This window comes from Cherax quadricarinatus, chromosome 31 (assembly GCF_038502225.1).
Source record: "Cherax quadricarinatus isolate ZL_2023a chromosome 31, ASM3850222v1, whole genome shotgun sequence".
Lineage (NCBI taxonomy): Eukaryota > Metazoa > Arthropoda > Malacostraca > Decapoda > Parastacidae > Cherax > Cherax quadricarinatus.
In genome coordinates, this window is record NC_091322.1 from 33,480,994 (window position 1) to 33,497,949 (window position 16,956).

The 16,956-nt window shown below is 39.5% G+C and overlaps 1 protein-coding gene across 1 annotated transcript in view; it reads left to right on the plus strand.

Annotated features, from left to right (window-relative positions):
- Positions 1 to 16,956, plus strand: part of LOC128696442 (zinc finger CCHC domain-containing protein 7) — a 277,915-nt gene that overhangs the window by 162,499 nt on the left and 98,460 nt on the right. The gene's annotated exons all lie outside the window — the stretch shown is intronic.

The following is a 16,956-nucleotide window of genomic DNA, read 5'->3' on the forward strand; positions in this document are numbered from 1 at the left end:
CCAAATAGGGTCTAGAATAAACAAGACAGACATTTCTAGCACTAAAATAACATTTCCTCTGTTCATTACTCATGTCCCCAGGCCTCTGCTACATTTCTTTTGCTTTCCACTTTGAATTTTTATTCTCACAAAAAATAGAAGATTTATGTTATGCAGACTACTGCATTCGTGTAGAAATGGCATAGAAATGGTATAAATAATATCAGGGCACTTGTGAAAAAATATTACATTCACCAGTTGAAGTGTATTGGACGCATGGCATGATTTGTTTACCTTGAACTTTGGCAAAAATCGAACATTTCTGCTACTTTGAGCTCAATTTCAAGGTAATTTTCATTATGAAACCAATCAAAATCATCTCAATTTCCATAATATGTTTACAATTCTATAAAATGAGACCAAGAAAACTAGAATACAACCATAAATAGCATGTGAAAATACACTGCAAAGTCGCCGTTTTAAACCAAAAGCACGGTCGGAGTTTTTTTTTTTCTCATTATGCACTGTGTGCTGCAGGATTCTTTTATACCCCGAACACTAGCCAAATATACCCATTCTCTCATATATAGGCCTACCAGCTTTCTCTAGCTAGATTTGAAGGTGCTAGAATTTATGCGTACTAGTACGGCACCAACCCTGGCATGCAAGCCGTACTAGTATGGCACCAACCCTGAAAGAGTTAAGTCAAGGATTATGTGGAGTAAAATAAAGGTTGGATGTGAAAAGTAGGAGAGTATATATATATATATATATATATATATATATATATATATATAGAGAGAGATAGATAGAGATAGATAGAGAGAGATAGATAGAGATATAGAGAGAGAGATAGATAGAGAGAGATAGATAGAGATATAGAGAGAGATAGATAGAGATATAGAGAGAGATATATAGAGAGAGATAGATAGAGATATAGAGAGAGATATATAGAGAGAGATAGATAGAGAGAGATAGATAGAGATATAGAGAGAGATATATAGAGAGAGATAGATAGAGATATAGAGAGAGATATATAGAGAGAGATAGATAGAGAGAGATAGATAGAGATATAGAGAGAGATATATAGAGAGAGATAGATAGAGATATAGAGAGAGATATATAGAGAGAGATAGATAGAGATATAGAGAGAGAGATAGATAGAGATATATAGAGAGAGATAGATAGAGAGAGATAGATAGAGATATATAGAGAGAGATAGATAGAGAGAGATAGATAGAGAGAGATAGATAGAGATATAGAGAGAGAGATAGATAGAGAGAGATAGATAGAGATATAGAGAGAGATATATAGAGAGAGATAGATAGAGATATAGAGAGAGATATATAGAGAGAGATAGATAGAGAGAGATAGATAGAGATATAGAGAGAGATATATAGAGAGAGATAGATAGAGATATAGAGAGAGATAGATAGAGATATAGAGAGAGATATATAGAGAGAGATAGATAGAGAGAGATAGATAGAGATATAGAGAGAGATATATAGAGAGAGATAGATAGAGATATAGAGAGAGATATATAGAGAGAGATAGATAGAGATATAGAGAGAGAGATAGATAGAGAGAGATAGATAGAGATATAGAGAGAGATATATAGAGAGAGATAGATAGAGATATAGAGAGAGATATATAGAGAGAGATAGATAGAGATATAGAGAGAGATATATAGAGAGAGATAGATAGAGATATAGAGAGAGATATATAGAGAGAGATAGATAGAGATATAGAGAGAGATATATAGAGAGAGATAGATAGAGATATAGAGAGAGATATATAGAGAGAGATAGATAGAGATATAGAGAGAGATATATAGAGAGAGATAGATAGAGATATAGAGAGAGATAGAGAGAGATATAGAGAGAGAGATATATAGAGAGAGATATAGAGAGAGAGATAGATAGAGATATAGAGAGAGATATATAGAGAGAGATAGATAGAGATATAGAGAGAGATATATAGAGAGAGATAGATAGAGATATAGAGAGAGATATATAGAGAGAGATAGATAGAGATATAGAGAGAGATATATAGAGAGAGATAGATAGAGATATAGAGAGAGATATATAGAGAGAGATAGATAGAGATATAGAGAGAGATAGAGAGAGATATAGAGAGAGAGATATATAGAGAGAGATATAGAGAGATATAGAGAGAGAGATAGATAGAGATATATAGAGAGAGATATATAGAGAGAGATAGATAGAGATATATAGAGAGAGATAGATAGAGAGAGATAGATAGAGATATAGAGAGAGATATATAGAGAGAGATAGATAGAGATATAGAGAGAGATATATAGAGAGAGATAGATAGAGATATAGAGAGAGATATATAGAGAGAGATAGATAGAGAGAGATAGATAGAGATATAGAGAGAGATATATAGAGAGAGATATATAGAGAGAGATAGATAGAGATATAGAGAGAGATATAGAGAGAGATAGAGAGAGAGAGATAGATAGAGATATAGAGAGAGAGATAGAGATATATAGAGAGAGATAGAGAGAGAGATATAGAGAGAGAGATAGATAGAGATATATAGAGAGAGATATATAGAGAGAGATAGATAGAGATATAGAGAGAGATATATAGAGAGAGATAGATAGAGATATATAGAGAGAGATAGATAGAGAGAGATAGATAGAGATATATAGAGAGAGATAGAGAGAGAGATAGATAGAGATATATAGAGAGAGATAGAGAGAGATATATAGAGAGAGATATATAGAGAGAGATAGAGAGAGAGATATATAGAGAGAGATATATAGAGAGAGATATATAGAGAGAGAGATATAGAGAGAGATATATAGAGAGAGAGATATAGAGAGAGATATAGAGAGAGAGATAGAGAGAGATATAGAGAGAGATATATAGAGAGAGATAGATAGAGATATAGAGAGAGATATATAGAGAGAGATAGATAGAGATATATAGAGAGAGATAGATAGAGAGAGATAGATAGAGATATATAGAGAGAGATAGATAGAGAGAGATAGATAGAGATATATAGAGAGAGATAGAGAGAGATATAGAGAGAGATATAGAGAGAGAGATAGATAGAGATATATAGAGAGAGATAGAGAGAGATATATAGAGAGAGATATATAGAGAGAGATAGAGAGAGAGATATATAGAGAGAGATATATAGAGAGAGATATATAGAGAGAGATATATAGAGAGAGAGATATAGAGAGAGATATATAGAGAGAGAGATATAGAGAGAGATATAGAGAGAGATATAGAGAGAGAGATAGAGAGAGATATAGAGAGAGAGATAGATAGAGATATATAGAGAGAGATAGAGAGAGATATATAGAGAGAGATATATAGAGAGAGATAGAGAGAGAGATATATAGAGAGAGATATATAGAGAGAGATATATAGAGAGAGATATATAGAGAGAGAGATATAGAGAGAGATATAGAGAGAGATATAGAGAGAGAGATATAGAGAGATATATATAGATATATATATATATATATAGATATATATATATAGAGATAGATATATAGGTAGTAGGTTGGTAGACAGCAACCACCCAGGGAAGTACTACCGTCCTGCCAGATGACTGTGAAACAAAAACCTGTAACTGTTTTGCATGATGGTAGTATTGCTGGTTTCTTTTTCTGTCTCATAAACACGCTAAGATAACAGGGATATCTTGCTACTCCTACTTACACTTTGGTCACACTTCACAGACACGCACATGCATATATATATATACATACATCTAGGTTTTTCTCCTTTTTCTAAATAGCTCTTGTTCTTTTTTATTTCTTCTATTGTCCATGGGGAAGTGGAAAAGAATCTTTCCTCCGTAAGCCATGCGTGTCGTATGAGGCGACTAAAATGCCGGGAGCAATGGGCTAGTAACCCCTTCTCCTGTATACAATTACTAAAAAAGAGAAGAAGAAAAACTTTATAAAACTGGGTTGCTTAAATGTGCGTGGATGTAGTGCGGATGACAAGAAACAGATGATTGCTGATGTTATGAATGAAAAGAAGTTGGATGTCCTGGCCCTAAGCGAAACAAAGCTGAAGGGGGTAGGAGAGTTTCAGTGGGGGGAAACAAATGGGATTAAATCTGGAGTATCTGAGAGAGTTAGAGCAAAGGAAGGGGTAGCAGTAATGTTAAATGATCAGTTATGGAAGGAGAAAAGAGAATATGAATGTGTAAATTCAAGAATTATGTGGATTAAAGTAAAGGTTGGATGCGAGAAGTGGGTCATAATAAGCGTGTATGCACCTGGAGAAGAGAGGAATGCAGAGGAGAGAGAGAGATTTTGGGAGATGTTAAGTGAATGTATAGGAGCCTTTGAACCAAGTGAGAGAGTAATTGTGGTAGGGGACTTGAATGCTAAAGTAGGAGAAACTTTTAGAGAGGGTGTGGTAGGTAAGTTTGGGGTGCCAGGTGTAAATGATAATGGGAGCCCTTTGATTGAACTTTGTATAGAAAGGGGTTTAGTTATAGGTAATACATATTTTAAGAAAAAGAGGATAAATAAGTATACACGATATGATGTAGGGCAAAATGACAGTAGTTTGTTGGATTATGTATTGGTAGATAAAAGACTGTTGAGTAGACTTCAGGATGTACATGTTTATAGAGGGGCCACAGATATATCAGATCACTTTCTAGTTGTAGCGACACTGAGAGTAAAAGGTAGATGGGATACAAGGAGAATAGAAGCATCAGGGAAGAGAGAGGTGAAGGTTTATAAACTAAAAGAGGAGGCAGTTAGGGTAAGATATAAACAGCTATTGGAGGATAGATGGGCTAATGAGAGCATAGGCAATGGGGTCGAAGAGGTATGGGGTAGGTTTAAAAATGTAGTGTTAGAGTGTTCAGCAGAAGTTTGTGGTTACAGGAAAGTGGGTGCAGGAGGGAAGAGGAGCGATTGGTGGAATGATGATGTAAAGAGAGTAGTAAGGGAGAAAAAGTTAGCATATGAGAAGTTTTTACAAAGTAGAAGTGATGCAAGGAGGGAAGAGTATATGGAGAAAAAGAGAGAAGTTAAGAGAGTGGTGAAGCTATGTAAAAAGAGAGCAAATGAGAGAGTGGGTGAGATGTTATCAACAAATTTTGTTGAAAATAAGAAAAAGTTTTGGAGTGAGATTAACAAGTTAAGAAAGCCTAGAGAACAAATGGATTTGTCAGTTAAAAATAGGAGAGGAGAGTTATTAAATGGAGAGTTAGAGGTATTGGGAAGATGGAAGGAATATTTTGAGGAATTGTTAAATGTTGATGAAGATAGGGAAGCTGTGATTTCGTGTATAGGGCAAGGAGGAATAACAGCTTGTAGGAGTGAGGAAGAGCCAGTTGTGAGTGTGGGGGAAGTTCGTGAAGCAGTAGGTAAAATGAAAGGGGGTAAGGCAGCCGGGATTGATGGGATAAAGATAGAAATGTTAAAAGCAGGTGGGGATATAGTTTTGGAGTGGTTGGTGCAATTATTTAATAAATGTATGGAAGAGGGTAAGGTACCTAGGGATTGGCAGAGAGCATGCATAGTTCCTTTGTATAAAGGCAAAGGGGATAAAAGAGAGTGCAAAAATTATAGGGGGATAAGTCTGTTGAGTGTACCTGGTAAAGTGTATGGTAGAGTTATAATTGAAAGAATTAAGAGTAAGACGGAGAATAGGATAGCAGATGAACAAGGAGGCTTTAGGAAAGGTAGGGGGTGTGTGGACCAGGTGTTTACAGTGAAACATATAAGTGAACAGTATTTAGATAAGGCTAAAGAGGTCTTTGTGGCATTTATGGATTTGGAAAAGGCGTATGACAGGGTGGATAGGGGGGCAATGTGGCAGATGTTGCAAGTGTATGGTGTAGGAGGTAGGTTACTGAAAGCAGTGAAGAGTTTTTACGAGGATAGTGAGGCTCAAGTTAGAGTATGTAGGAAAGAGGGAAATTTTTTCCCAGTAAAAGTAGGCCTTAGACAAGGATGTGTGATGTCACCGTGGTTGTTTAATATATTTATAGATGGGGTTGTAAGAGAAGTAAATGCGAGGGTCTTGGCAAGAGGCGTGGAGTTAAAAGATAAAGAATCACACACAAAGTGGGAGTTGTCACAGCTGCTCTTTGCTGATGACACTGTGCTCTTGGGAGATTCTGAAGAGAAGTTGCAGAGATTGGTGGATGAATTTGGTAGGGTGTGCAAAAGAAGAAAATTAAAGGTGAATACAGGAAAGAGTAAGGTTATGAGGATAACAAAAGGATTAGGTGATGAAAGATTGAATATCAGATTGGAGGGAGAGAGTATGGAGGAGGTGAACGTATTCAGATATTTGGGAGTGGACGTGTCAGCGGATGGGTCTATGAAAGATGAGGTGAATCATAGAATTGATGAGGGAAAAAGAGTGAGTGGTGCACTTAGGAGTCTGTGGAGACAAAGAACTTTGTCCTTGGAGGCAAAGAGGGGAATGTATGAGAGTATAGTTTTACCAACGCTCTTATATGGGTGTGAAGCGTGGGTGATGAATGTTGCAGCGAGGAGAAGGCTGGAGGCAGTGGAGATGTCATGTCTGAGGGCAATGTGTGGTGTGAATATAATGCAGAGAATTCGTAGTTTGGAAGTTAGGAGGAGGTGTGGGATTACCAAAACTGTTGTCCAGAGGGCTGAGGAAGGGTTGTTGAGGTGGTTCGGACATGTAGAGAGAATGGAGCGAAACAGAATGACTTCAAGAGTGTATCAGTCTGTAGTGGAAGGAAGGCGGGGTAGGGGTCGGCCTAGGAAGGGTTGGAGGGAGGGGGTAAAGGAGGTTTTGTGTGCGAGGGGCTTGGACTTCCAGCAGGCATGCGTGAGCGTGTTTGATAGGAGTGAATGGAGACAAATGGTTTTTAATACTTGACGTGCTGTTGGAGTGTGAGCAAAGTAACATTTATGAAGGGATTCAGGGAAACCGGCAGGCCGGACTTGAGTCCTGGAGATGGGAAGTACAGTGCCTGCACTCTGAAGGAGGGGGTTAATGTTGCAGTTTAAAAACTGTAGTGTAAAGCACCCTTCTGGCAAGACAGTGATGGAGTGAATGATGGTGAAAGTTTTTCTTTTTCGGGCCACCCTGCCTTGGTGGGAATCGGCCGGTGTGATAATAAAAAATAAAAAAAAAAAATAAGATAGATATATATATATATAGAGATAGATATATATATATATATAGAGATAGATATATATATATATATATAGATATATATATATATATATATATATATATAGATATATATATATATAGAGATAGATATATATATAGAGAGATAGATATATATATATATAGATATATATATATATATATATATATATATATATATATATATATATATATATATATATAGAGAGAGAGATTGAGATATATAGAGATTGAGATATATAGAGAGATTGATTTTGGGATATGTTGAGTGAATGCATGGGGAGTTTTGAACCAAGTGTGAGAGTACTTGTGGTTAGGGATTTCAATGCTAAAGTGGGCAAAAATGTTGTGGAGGAGTAGTAGGCAAATTTGGGGTGCCAGGGGTAAATGAACATGGGGAACCTTTAATTGAGCTATGTATAGAAAGAGGTTTGGTAATAAGTAATACAGTGGACCCCCGCTTAACGATCACCTCCCAATGCGACCAATTATGTAAGTGTATTTATGTAAGTGCGTTTGTACGTGTATGTTTGGGGGTCTTAAATGGACTAATCTACTTCACAATATTCCTTATGGGAACAAATTCGGTCACTACTGGCACCTGAACATACTTCTGGAATGAAAAAATATCGTTATCCGGGGGCCCACTGTATATATTTGTGAAAGAGGATAAATAAATATACAAGGTATAATATAGCACGTAATGAAAGTAGTTTGTTAGATTATGTATTGGTGGATAAATGGTTGATGGGTAGGCTTCAGCATATACATGTTTATAGAGGGGCAACTGATATATCGGATCATTATTTAGTTGTAGCTACAGTTAGAGTGAGAGGTAGATGGGGCAAGAGGAAAATGGCAACAAAAAGTAAGAGAGAGGTGAAACTGTATAAACTAAGGGAGGAGGAAGTTTGGGTGAGATATAAGCAACTATTGGCAGAAAGGTGGGCTAGTGCAACTATGAGTAGTGGGGGGGAGGGGTTGAAGAGGGTTGGAATAGTTTTAAAAATGCCGTATTAGAATGTGAGGCAGAAGTTTGTGGCTATAGGAGGGTGGGTGCAGGAGAAAAGAGGAGCGGTTGGTGGAATGATGAAGTAAAGGGTGTGATCGAAGAGAAAAAGGTAGCTTATGAGAGGTTTTTACAAAGCAGAAGTGTTATAAGAAGAGCAGAGTATATGGAGAGTAAAAGAAAGGTGAAGAGAGTGCAAAAGGAGAGCAGATGATAGAGTGAGAGAGGCACTGTCAAGAAATTTTGATGAAAATAAGAAAAATATTTAGAGAGTTAAGCAAGTTAAGAAAGCCTAGGGAAAGTATGGATTTGTCAGTTGAAAACAGAGTAGGGGAGTTATTAGATGTTATGGAGGTATTGGGTAGATGGTGGGAATATTTTGATGAACTTTTGAATGTTGATGAAGAAAGGCAGGCGGTAATTTCATGCATTGGCCAGGGAGGTATACCATCTTTTACGAGTGGAGAAGAGCAGGATATGAGTGTGGGGGAGGTGCATGAGGCATTACATACAGTGAAAGGGGGTAAAGCAGCTGAACTGACGGGATCATGACAGAAATGTTAAAAGCAGTGGAGGATATAGTGTTGGAGTGGTTGGTATTTTTGTTTAATAAATATGTGAAAGAGGGGAAGGTACCTAGGAACTGGCAGAGAGCATGTACAGTGGTCCCTTGTTTATCGTTGTTAATCCGTTCCTGGAAGTGCGATGATTATCGAAATAGACGATTTTCGAATCAATTTTCCCCATAAGAAATAATGTAAATACAATTAATCCGTTCCTGACACCCAGAAGTATTAAAACAAAAAATTTTTTTACATGAAATATAGATGTAGTACATAAACAATACAATGGGACATGATATTGGTGATTCTTCTTAGTGTATGGAAGACTGGAGGAGGAGAGAGACTGGACTAGTTACTGTTTGGAAAGGGAATCCCTTTCCATCAACATGTCAGGTACCAAGTTCTTTTCTGGGGTTACATACTTCTCTTTGTTTCTTAATGCCACTAGGACCAGCTTGAGAGTCACTGGAGTCCTGTCTCGCAAAAAGTGTCCAGAGAGCTCTATCTCTGGCATCTCTTTAAAACTTCCTTAAAATGGGACAAGACTCTGTCACTGTACAAGTTGCCAATATGGCTTGCAACATCCTTCTCAGGGTGATGTTTCTCCATAAATCTTTCCATCCTACCCCACATTTCAAAAATCTCCTTAATTTCTGAAGGCACCTTCCATCTCTCTTCCTCCTCTGCAGCAAGATTCTGAGCTGCGATCTGTTGCTGTTCCTGCTGAAGCTCTTGCAGCTCCTCAGTGGTTAGCTCTTTGTTGTGGTCCTCCACCAACTCTTCCACATCCTCCAAACTCACATCCAACCCCATGGAACTCCCCAATGCCACAATAGATTTCACAACTGACATTGACTCATCATGGTCAGCCACAAACCCTACAAAATCCCTCTTGTGGACACAATCTGGCCACAATTTTCTCCAAGCAACAACAGCTTCCTTGATTTCCTTTTTCTTTGCCAAGGTGGAAGATATGGTTGTATGGGATATGTTATACATCCTGGCCAGTTCAGCCACACATATGCCACTTTCATATTGTTCAATGATGTTTTTCTTAAATTCAGTCGTATTTCTCACCTTCTTTACCAAAGGCTTGGCACTAGGAGCTTCCTTTGGAGCCATAGTAGCTTATTTAGCACTTGCAAGCACTAAAATGAATGGAATATTATGAAATATTTCGTACGAACAAGTGAGGGGACTGTCACTCACTGGTAAACAATGGCACTGGCTGGGAAGGGAGGCCGAGGCGGCTCAGAGCCGTGAGTACGCGTCCAGGACGAATGACGATTATCGAGTCAACCGACCATTTGCAAGCCAATGTTTGGGCGAAAATAACGCGATGATTTCCGGAAAGGATGACTATCGAGCCCAATGATTATCGAGGGACCACTATATATGGAATAGGTGGTAAGTTACTAAATGCTGTAAAGAGTTTTTATGAGGATAGTGAGGCTCAGGTTAGGGTATGTAAAAGAGAGGTAGACTACTTCCCTGTGAAAGTAGGTCTTAGACAGGGATGTGTAATGTCACCATGGTTGTTTAACCCTTTGACTGTTTCAGGCCCCTCTCTGAAACTGTCATTCTATGTCGCCAAATATTAAAAAAAAAAAAAAAATTATTTTTTCTTATGAAAATGTTAAGATTATTTTTCTGAGTGTTTTAGTCCAAAAAAAAATTTTTGCCATCGGTACTTACCGAGATATAGAGCCGTGAAGTTTGCAGAAAATGAGCCGCGTATGGCAACAGCGGCGACTGCCGCTCACCTGGTAAACTTTAGTTTACTTGTAATTGAAGGTTTTTTTGTTTTTTTCACTATTTTATTTTTTCACATAACTTATGTGGCCTATGAGACCAAAGTAAGGTGCAATGTATATATATACACTCGTTGTATACAACACAATAAGCACACAAACATAATTATCAATATATTGTTTACAAAAACAAACAAACAAACAAACAATCATCATTCTTCTTCTCCTCCTCCTTCTTCTTCTTCTCCTTCTTCTCCTTCTCCTCCTTCTCCTTCTCCTTCTTCTCCTCCTTCTCCTTCTCCTTCTTCTCCTCCTTCTTCTCCTTCTCCTTCTTCTCCTCCTACTACTACTACTACTCCTCCTCCTCCTCCTACTACTACTACTACTACTACTACTACTACTACTACTACTACTACTACTACTACTACTACTACTACTACTCCTCCTCCTCCTCCTCCTCCTCCTCCTCCTACTACTACTACTACTACTACTACTACTACTACTACTACTACTACTACTACTACTACTACTACTACTACTACTCCTCCTCCTCCTCCTCCTCCTCCTCCTCCTCCTCCTCCTCCTCCTCCTCCCTCCTCCCTCCTCCCTCCTCCCTCCTCCCTCCTCCCTCCTCCCTCCTCCCTCCTCCCTCCTCCCTCCTCCCTCCTCCCTCCTCCCTCCTCCCTCCTCCCTCCTCCCTCCCCCCTCCTCCCTCCTCCCTCCCTCCCTCCTCCCTCCCTCCTCCCTCCCTCCTCCCTCCCTCCTCCCTCCCTCCTCCCTCCCTCCTCCCTCCCTCCTCCCTCCCTCCTCCCTCCCTCCTCCCTCCCTCCTCCCTCCCTCCTCCCTCCCTCCTCCTCCCCCTCCTCCTCCCTCCTCCTCCCTCCTCCCTCCTCCTTGTGTGCGAGTGTGTGGCTTATAATTGTTTTGAGTCAGAAGTCGGCAGCTGTCAAAGTGACATATTGTCTCATTAGTCACTACCCCTACGGCCTGTCAAAACAATGGGGTCGGATGCTGCTTCCCCTCCTCCATTCTATCTAATTATCTTTCTCCCTCATTCTATATCTTTCAATCTGTCTCTCTTTCTATCTGTCTGCCTATCTCTGTCTCACAGGTACACATAAATACAAGTATACATAGTGTAAATTACCTAGGATAACCCAAGAAATCCAGACAGTGCTATACTCTGCTTGAAGATGTGAGTAAACGTGATGACACAGTCTTGTGGCTCTCTGAGACAGAGAGCTAGATGGACAGACAGGGAGCTTGACAGACAGACAAATAGACAGACAGAAATGTTTGTGTACCAGCAAAAACAAAGGGAGGGCGATGGTCATGTAATATTACCCTCCTTTACACTCATCAAAGTCAGCTCTTATCAGATGTTATCTCCCCTTATCTTGTCACTGTCATGGGGTGGACTTTTTTTTTTCTTGCTTCAAGGGAACAATATTATTACATCTTCTTCTTCCTCCTCCTCCTCCTCCTCTTCTCCTCCTCCTCCTCCTCCTCCTCCTCCTCCGCCTCCTCCTCCTCCTCTTCTCCTCCTCTTCTCCTCCTCCTCCTCCTCCTCTTCCTTCCCTCCTCCTCCTCCTCCTCCTCCTCTTCCTCCCCTCCTCCCCCTCCTCCTCCTCCATTGCTTTTGGTCTCAAACTCCTCCAAATCATGAAATTGATCTTCACTGACACTTCCATCTGTGTTAGAGCATCACTTGGGAAGAGAAGAGTCCCAGATTTGCTGGGGAATCACATATTTCTTACCGCTAGACATGCTGAAAAATGACAACTGAAATGGCATTCCCACAATGCACCACTGGCTCCCCGATTTTTTTTTTATATGGTGCACACTGACCATGGAGACCCATTCTCTCACATGTGGGCCTACCAGCTTTCTCCTGCTTGATTTGAAGCTGCTAGAATTTATGCTTATAAATACGTCAGAAACATTGGCTCGTAAGACGTATTTATACATCTGAAACAGTCAAAGGGTTAATACATGTATATTTATAGATGGGGTTGTAAAAGAAGTAAATGCTAGGGTGTTCGGGAGAGGGGTGGGATTAAATTACAGGGAATCAAATACAAAATGGGAATTGACAGTTACTTTTTGCTAATGATACTGTGCTTATGGGAGAGTCTAAAGAAAAATTGCAAAGGTTAGTGGACAATTTTGGGAGTGTGTGTTAAGGTAGATAGTTGAAAGTGAACATAGAAAAGAGTAAGGTGATGTGGGTATCAAATGATTTAGATAAAGAAAAATTGGATATCAAATTGGGGAGTAGTAGTCTGGAAGAAGTGAATGTTTTCAGATATTTGGGAGTTGACGTGTCAGCGGATGGATTTATGAAGGATGAGGTTAACCATAGAATTGATGAAGGAAAAATGGCGAGTGGTGCGTTGAGGTACCTGTGGAGACAAAAAAAAACGTTATCCATGGAGGCAAAGAAGGGAATGTAACCAACAGTCTTATATGGGTGTGAAGCTTTTGGGAGATTCTGAAGAGAAGTTGCAGAGGTTGGTGGATGAATTTGGTAGGGTATGTAAAGGAAGAAAATTAAAAGTGAATATAGGAAAGAGTAAGGTGATGAGGATAACAAAAAAAAAAAATTAGATGACAAAAGACTTGATATCAAACTGGAGGGAGAAAGTATGGAGGAGGTGAATATTCAGATATTTAGGAGTGGACATGTCAGCAGATGGGCCTATGAAGGATGAGGTGAATCATAGAATTGATGAGGGAAAAAAGGTGAGTGGTGCACTTAGGAGTCTGTGGAGACAAAGAACTTTGTGGAAGCAAAGAGGGGAATGTATGAGAGTATAGTTGTACCAACACTTGTATGGGTGTGAAGCATGTGTGATGAACATTGCAATGAGGAGGAGGCTGGAGGCAGTGGAGATGTCATGTCTGAGGGCAATGTGTGGTGTGAGTATAATGCACAGAATTCGTAGTTTGGAAATTAGGAGAAGGTGTGGGATTACCAAAACTATTATCCAGAGGGCTGAGGAGGGGTTGTTGAGGTGGTTCGGACATGTAGAGAGAACGGAACCAAACAGAATGACTTTGATAGTGTAAAAATCTGTAGTGGAGGGAAGGTGGGGTAGGGGTCGGCCTAGGAATGGTTGGAGGGAGGGGGTAAAGGAGGTTTTGTGTGCAAGGGGCTTGGACTTCCAGCAAGCGTGCATGAGCGTATTTGATAGGAGTGAATGGAGACAATTGGTTTTTAATACTTGACGTGCTGTTGGAGTGTGAGCAAAGTAATATTTATGAAGGAATTCAGGGAAACCGGCAGGCCGGACTTGAGTCCTGGAGATGGGAAGTACAGTGTCTGCACTCTGAAGGAGGAGTGTTAATGTTGCAGTTGTATAACTGTTGTGTAAAGTACCCCTCTGGCAAGACAGTGATGGAGTGAATGATGATGAAAGATTTTATTTTTTGGGCCACCCTGCCTTGGTGAGAATTGGCCGATGTGTTAATAAAATAAATAAATGTATATATATAAAACTGAAAGTCTCCTGTAATGTAGTGATGAAGGGCTTTGGCGTGTCTTTATTATTTTAGAAGGCGTAAACAGTCACTATTTTTTTTTATATGCACTAGTATTTCCTATTCATGTACAGAAAACCGACTTGTCATTTTAAGAAACTAGTTATTACAATAAAATAATTGTTCAGTTCAATAATTTTTTTTTTTTTTTTTTTTTTTTTTTTTTTTTTTTTTTTTTTTTTTTTTTTTTTAAGAAACTTGGGACAGGTCAGTAGTTCATTCTTGTGTTCTTAACCCTTTGACTGTCGCAACCCCCAATCCTGAGGTGTCTCCTGGTGTCGCAAAATTTAAAAAAAAAAAATTTTTTTTCCTATGAAATGATAGAGAATCTTTTCCCGATTGTAATGACACCAAAAAAAACGAAATTTGATGGAAAACTGACAGAATTATGCTCTCGCGAAGTTAGCGACCTCGGCGCTGTTTACAAATCGGCGATTTCGCCCATTTTGAGCCCTGTTTTCGGCTAATTCCGTTGTTCCAGTCGCCCAAACTTATAGCTATTTCTTTAGAACTCCGTTTTTTCTATTGATTGAGTACAAGAAATTGCCCATTTACCGATTTCAACTACCTAATAATGTGGTCAGAAATTTGCAATTTGGCCAATTTTACGAAAACTAAAAAATATGACAATTTCAAATTAAGGTCCAGAATGAACAATGCAGACATTACTGGTTCTAAAATAACATTTTCTTTGTTCATCAGTCATGTCTCCAGGCCCCTCTGATATTACTCGTGCTTTCTATTTTGAATTTTTATTCAAACAAAAAATAGAAGACTTACTATTATGCAGACTACTGCAATACTGTAATAATTGTATAAATAACATCAACCCATTCATGACTGCATATTAGAATGGCTAGCTGGACATTTATTGGACAATGGCATCATTTGTTTACTTTTGAACATTGGCAAAAATCAAACATTTCCCCTACTATGAGCTCCATTTCTAGGTTCGTTTTATAGTAAAATCAATCAAAATCACCTCTATTTCTATAAAAAGTTTTCCATTCTATCAAATGAGACCAAGAAAACGAGAATACAATCATAAATCCTATACGAAAATAGACCACAAAGTCGGCATTTTAATTAAAAAAAACGGTCAGTTTTTTTTTCTCATTATGTACTGCGTGCTCCAGGATTTTTTTTATATGGTGCACACTGACCACACAGACCCATTCTCTCACATGTGGGCCTACCAGCTTTCTCCTGCTTGATTTGAAGCCGCTAGAATTTATGAGTATATATACATCAAACACTGTACCTCGTAAGACGTATATATACGGCCGCGACAGTCAAAGGGTTAAATATTTGGAGAGAGGTTGAGATGCCTGCAGGGAAAGGAAGGGGTGAGGGATAAACCCCTCCTTTAAAGTGCTGGTATTGAACTTCCCATTTCCACATACAGCCTCTCCTCACTTAGCGACATACTCGTTTACTGATGCCTCGGACTTACAATGGGCTCTGTGACCAGTATTCATAGCTAAATAATGTATATTAGAGCTGATTTCTTCTATTTTGTTTATTTCCATGTACAGTACACTACTGTATAAACATAAAAAATATACCAGAAATATTATAAATGGTGCAAAGGTCACATTAAAACAACATCAAAGATGGTTGACACAAACCCACTATCGTTATAGTATACTCCTCATTTAGTGACGAATACATTTACTGACGTGGTCTTAGGAATGTAATTCCGTCGGTAAGTGAGGAGGGGCTGTATTTATGTTGCTTCTATTTCATTACTTTCATCTTGTATACTCTTACATATCCTTTTATGTATTTGAAATTTCTTGATTGGGATGTTAGTTTCATTGCTCCATTTCTTGTAAAATGTTAGTTCCAGTATATGTATGTGACCAAGTCAGAAAATGCTTGTGGGTGTGTGTGTTTAGGGAGGAGAATGGGGTGTGTGGGGATGTATGATACATATCTACATACCACATACACCTACGTATACATGCGCACACCTTCCCCCCCCCCCACACACACACACACTAACCTACACACTAACCTACACACACACACACACACACACACACACACACACACACACACACACACACACACACACACACCTCTACACACACACACACCTGCCTACCTACCTACACACACGGTTCAGGGAGAGTGACCTACTAGCGACCAGTGAAGAGGTGGGGCCAGGAGCTTGGACTCTACCCCTGCAGCCTCAACTAGGTGAGTACACCCCTACCTAGATACACACACAAATACATAATCACACACACCTACCTACACACACACACACACACACACACACACACACACACACACACACACACACACACACACACACACACACACACACACACACACCTACACACACACACACACACCTACACACACACACACACACACACACAACCTACACACACACACACACACCTACACACACACCTACACACACCTACACACACCTACACACACACACACCTACACACACACCTGCACACACACCTGCACACACACACACCTGCACACACACCTACACACACACACACACCTACACACACACACACCTACACACACACACCTACACACACACACCTACACACACACACCTACACACACACACACACACACCTACACACACACACACACACCTACACACACACCTACACACACCTACACACACACCTACACACACACACACACCTACCTACACACACACACACACCTACCTACACACACACACACCTACCTACACACACACACACCTACCTACACACACACACCTACCTACACACACACACACCTACCTACACACACACACACCTACCTACACACACACACCTACCTACACACACACACCTACCTACACACACACACCTACCTACACACACACCTACCTACACACACACCTACCTACACACATACACCTACCTACACACACACACACCTACCTACACACACACACCTACCTACACACACACACACCTACCTAC